A 6,000-nucleotide genomic window follows, 5' to 3' on the forward strand; every position below is an offset into this window, starting at 1 on the left:
GAAAATAGACTGCTGTGAACTGTCCTGGGTTCTGCAGTTGGTGGTCCCTTCCTCCACCTCCAGGTTTCAATAGAGTTTGCAGGGCACGGGACGCATTTGGGAGCGTGTCCCACTGACACCACTTGGTACGTTGACTCTGCAAGGTTTTTCCTGGCTCAAATTAAGGCAGAGGTGGCACCATCCTGGTCATGCACACATGCATGCGGGTATACTGGGCCTTCAACTTGCTCAAGCAAACACTTTTTACAAGCAAGGTATTTTGGGAGTTCTAATATGATTTAAAAACATGACAATTATCATGTTAAAGCATTATTTTATTAGCGTAAAAATATAAATACAAATATAAAAACTCAATCTTACCAAAAAAGTAAAAAAAAAAAAAAAAACTGCCAATGGAACAAGAGAAAATTTGCACTGAAATGAGTGAAAATGGTCTTCTAGAAGAAGTTACATTTTAGGTGACCGTCTTATTTTAAATGTAATGATTTTTGTTTGGACTAGAAATAAAACATTTTGATTGGATATAAGACGAGTAGTCTTGGTAAGATTTTGAGTTTTTGTAGGGTTTTAGACATTTACTGACAAATCTTGCAACCAGACAGAGAACATTTCAGCCTCCTATTTTTCCATCTGTAGAACCTCCTCATCACTCCTTGTAGTCCAAGGCCTCCTGGTCTGGTCCATGGATGGTCCATCGATGGCCTCCTTACAACAGACATCCAAGTGCCTCTCCTTCAGTCTGCTGCGCAGAGGTGTCTTCACCTTAAACAAAACAATTCATGCATTAAGTATTTTTGTATTTATTTTGATACAGACAGAAATAGTGATGGTGCGTGGGGTCACAGTGCTTTTGGCATAAATAACAGACCACACCTTCCTCAGTAAGCCTGAGCCAGGTAAATTGGTTCAGCCACCGTTTGTCAAACCCACTGCTCGCCAACTCGTCCTGTCCTGCACTCTGACCCTCGCTATCACCTTTCATGCATATTTGTGCACTACTTTCAGCCCTGTCAAAATTGCCGCATCTCGTCGGTAACATGATTTATTACTTTTTAACTGCCTGTAACGTTAATTGTCTGCACCGTTTCACCTGCGCTCTTGCTTCACCTCGTCGCGAGGAAAAGTTTTTCTTTTTTTTAATACAACAAATAGCGGAAAAACGCAGAAAGTAATTCTCGAGATTTCATCTTCTTCTTCTGGTGCACTGTCGTTGATACAGCGCTTCCACAGCGACGCAATGCTGCAACTGCAGTTAAAATAACATCCATCCAGTCCAACGCCTGCCAGAAAATAACAATTTTCATCACGTCAGAGTTTTGAGAGCTGGGTGCGGCACGAAATTAGGCGGAGGCGGTCGCCTCCTAATTTTGTATGCAGGAAAAACCCTGCTCTGACACCCAGCTCCACTCCCAACGCCCTCAGCTCTCTCATGGATTTGCTGCTAAAATGGTATGTAGGTGTGGTATGCACCGAAATGAAAATTTGTGACCGAAACCGAAAATAATAAACACTTGGCCGAATACCGAATATGGTTCTTCGCAGTTTTTCATTTATTTTGCCAATTTTTTTCACCATTGCATAAATCAAATAAATGTGCTTTAGCCATCCTTTTCAAAGAAAAAAATATTTTACAAAATTACAAGGTAGAAAATATTTATTGAACATGAAAAATTTAACATTTTTTAATTTCCCAGCATTTTTTAAATATTCCAGCAGACATTATACCAGCAAAGAACAATAACTCAAAATAAATAAACTGTAATAAATACAATTTTTTTTTGGCCATCTTTGAGCTTACACTCGGATGTGTTAAAAATAACACACCATGTGTTAATTTTTAACACACCAGCGTGTCTAGTTAAGGACAACACATTTTGTGTTGCTTTCAATACAATCAGTGTTTTAGCACATTAACACATATTGTGTGTTAAATATTTCAACACAAAGTTGTGTTAAAAAACAACACATTGTCTGACAACACATATATATTTTAAAATAAAAAAATGGAAACATGTAACCCCCCCCCCCCCCCCAAAAAAAAAAAAAAACTAAACGAAAAAAACATCTTTAAAATCGTGGTTGAACAAAACAATTCAAGGCAAACATTGAAGTTCAACTGAAATAATTCAAGAATAATGCTAACCCACTAATGATCGCTGCAGGGGACATCAGGCCACACCGTCATTAACTGCACGATCACAAGACAGGCGGCACCATTCACTAGCCTCTCCTAATTGTTACAAGTAAGTGACTGGCTCAGGTATGTCAAAGGTAAAGCACTTTACTGTAATGCAAATTTAAACAATACATTTGTATCTTGGATTTACATATAATTCATTTCCACTGAAAGATGACAGCAAGTCCAGTGGTCTGATGTCTGCTACATCTTTTACATTCATCATTTCATACTCATCAGTCCGCCCCGCCACATATGAAAACTAGTGATGCACCGATTGTTCGGTAACCGAAATTGTTCGGCCGAAAATGGCAAAAAAACACTTTCAGTGTTCGGTGGAATAAGTGGGGAAAAAAACCGAACAATTAATAACGGCGTTGTAATATAAATAGACTGGCCGCTCCGTAACTGTTGCGTACCACATAAATCGTTGGCCAACCAAAAACTAACCACATAAGAATTTAACTAACATTTACCAGCAGGTGGAACCAAAACAACATAAATCAATCTATTACAGGTGCGTTTAGATGACGAAATCAAATAGCGAAGAGCGTGGAGTGAAGTGGTGCGGTGCAAACATGTCAGCAGTGTGGAAGTATTTTAGAGTGGCAAAGAATAATATAAGAATGGCTGTTTGCAATGAATGTTCTGCTCAAATATCTAGAGGGGGCACATCTGCAAAGTCTTTCAGCACTACAAGTTTGATTTATCATTTGAAATGATAAAAAACCCTGAGCGCTTTAATGCATTTTTATTGTTTTAAGGCCTATGTTACAATGTTCAGTCAGTTAAGCCTAACGTAAGCTCAAAGATGGCCAAAAAATGTATTTTGCTAATTTATTTATTTTAAGTTATTGTTCTTTGCTGGTATAATGTCTGCTGGAATATTTAAGAACTGCTGGGAAATTAAAAAATGTCCAGTTTTTTATGTTCAACAAATGTTTTCTACCTTGTAATTTTGTAAAAGATATTTTTCTTTTAAAAGCATGCCTAAATCAAATTTATTTGATTTATGCAATGGTGAAAAAATTGGCAAAATAAATGAAAAACTGCGAAGAACCATGTTCGGTATTGTTCGGTATTCGGCCAAGTGTTTATTATTATTTTCGGTTTCGGCCACAAATTTTCATTTCGGTGCATCACTAATGAAAACGGATGATCATCAAAATACTTTACAGTTAAAATTCTAATAAAAATTAGCACCTCTTCCTTTTCACAATTGGGAACCATTTTTACAATCTCTCCAAAGAGACGCTCCCCTCTTAAAAGGAACCCTGGCTATTAAGACATGTAGTCCCTAATTAGCCCAATTGTTCTCTTATACTAAAATATGTTGTTAGAAACACATAAAATAATCTAATTGCTTTAAAAATCTACAATGTTTATCACATATTTTGACCTGTGGGAGGCGCCATGTTTTACCTGCGCAATGCATTCTGGGGGCGATGACGTAGAGCGGTGGCTCTGGGAAGATAAGCCACGTTAGTTTAACTGGGACAGGTATCTAAAACAAAGATGAGCAGCACTCTCCCGGCCGTGGAGGCTGACGAGGGAGCCCATAAGACGTCTCGGTTCAGGCAAACTGGATCAAAGTTTTGTGATGCACGGGAGATCTGCAAAAATGATCAATGTCGTGCGCATCTTACCAGTGCATTAGGCTCCTGCGTAGACGGCGTAGGCTACGCCGTAGCCTGCGTAGCCTACGGCTTTAGAGCCTGCAGCACACCGCCATCCGCTCTCCGCTCGCCGCCGCCGGGATGGAGACGCCGGTGTGCAGGAGGCACGTTTGGGTGGGCATAGCCCACCCCTGCCCCCCCCCTAAAACCGGCTTCGGTGCTGGGTGATGACAGACCAGAGGCTGAGGGGACTGGCCCGGGACTTTGACGAAATGGGAGGCGCAGACTTCGCTTCAAATAGGCAAGAACATCTTTATTTAATTTAATGACACCAGATCTGGCTTGGGTTTTTATTGTAGCATCGGCTATCTGCTAGTTGAAACGTGTGGTCGGTTAGTCTATCTGAGTTTTATGGTGTTTTTGTAGTTCATGCTTTATGGTGCGGCACTTTTTTTTTTTTTTTTTTTTTTTTACTTTTTTGTAGGTGCGCCGTCACCTTAATGTTTAGCTGTGTTTTGATCTGTGTTTCTGGTGCGCCGTCACCTGTTTAGCTGTGTTTTCATCTGTTTCTGGGTGTCAAAACAGTGGACGGGGGTTAGCAGGAGCCACCGTCTGATGTCACTACCCAGAATGTAAACAACAATGGCGACCTACATGTTAAATTATATTTTCAAATTTTATAAAAACGAAGACATCAAAAAGGTTTTTTATATCACATTGTTATAATTGATACCAACATTTATCTTTTAAGACCTACATGTCTTAATAGCCAGGGTTCCTTTTAAGTCACAGTTTAAAGCAAGGACACAACCAGTTTCATATGTCTGAGCCACATTGTGCTGCAAGTAGTGATATCACACCCAAGTGCTTTCAAATTTTCACTTTTTTTTTCACTTTTTTCCAAAGATCCAACCATGACTGGAAAGGCATTTGGGACAGTCATTTTTTTTTTTGTCAGTGGATCACTAAATTTCCAGTTATACATACGAACTTGATTCTTATAAGCCAAAGTCTGAAATGACACGCATGAGCATGTCTTTTCAGGGGACCATGCTTGCTCTCAAATCTCATACACCATAACTTCAAAAGTGGGCCAAACTTTATCATCATGCGGCATGCGCTAATAGTGAGTCATAAACGTATGTTTCGGGGTGAGCGGCCTGTCTGGATAAATAATCTTGAACAAATTAGGTGATCTATAACCAACTGCTTTAGAAAGACAGAGTCCAATGCTGACAACTGGAGCAAATACTATGCTACATATTTATCTGAGGAGAAGGAACAGTTTCCAATGTTGATCAAGTTCACTTATAAAATCTCCTATAAAGCCTGAATTATGGTTCTGCGTCAAACCAACGCAGAGCACACGCCGTCACCGTGACGCCGTCGTGAAACCTTCGGACTTCTCCGTCACTCCATTTCGCCACGGTGTAGTACCCCCCCGTGACTGCTAATTTGCGATCTTTTCCTGAATGGTTTGTCCGACTTTTTCCGGTCACAGTGTATCAAAGAGATAAGGACGACTATTGTGCAAAAAATCACACATACACAAAGAAAAGAGCGCTGAAAGTTCACGACTGCTTCAAACCGGAAATGCGTTGCTACCAAGCGAACCAATCACAGCCCTCTCGTCTGCGTTTGGTCTGCGTCGCCTCGACGCGTAGTTACAATTTTCGGGAGGTGCGCGTCAGTGACGGCGTCAGTGACGGCATGTGGTACGCGTCGACACGTACCACACGCCATAGGCACGGCGTCGTTTTGACGCAGAACCATAACTCAAGCTTTAGGAAGGGTAAAAAGAGCAAAAGGCACCACATCTGACTGGCTGTTTGTTTTATGGGATTGTCTGATGTTCTCAAGTTAAGAATGACACTAGGTTTGTTTTTTTCATTTGCAAAACCGTAATCAAAGCTTACCAATTTGTCATTAAACTGCTCTAATGTGAAAACCTTTTCATTATAGATGAAATGTTTTAACATCAGTTTTACTTCAATTAAAGCCACACCCTCTAAAATGTTGTGCATAATGTCTACACAAATGTTTTCAGTCACATGAAAGTACTTGAGTGTGTTTAAACAGGAATTTTCTTTTATACCTGTTAAATTTGGATTGTTATGCACAACATGTTCTTTATAGTTTACTTTATTACGAAACTCCTGGTGATCATCATCAAACACACGCTGGGCAGCTTCTTTGTCAGTTAGACAG

Source organism: Cololabis saira, chromosome 1 (assembly GCF_033807715.1).
Source record: "Cololabis saira isolate AMF1-May2022 chromosome 1, fColSai1.1, whole genome shotgun sequence".
NCBI classification, from domain to species: Eukaryota; Metazoa; Chordata; class Actinopteri; order Beloniformes; family Belonidae; genus Cololabis; species Cololabis saira.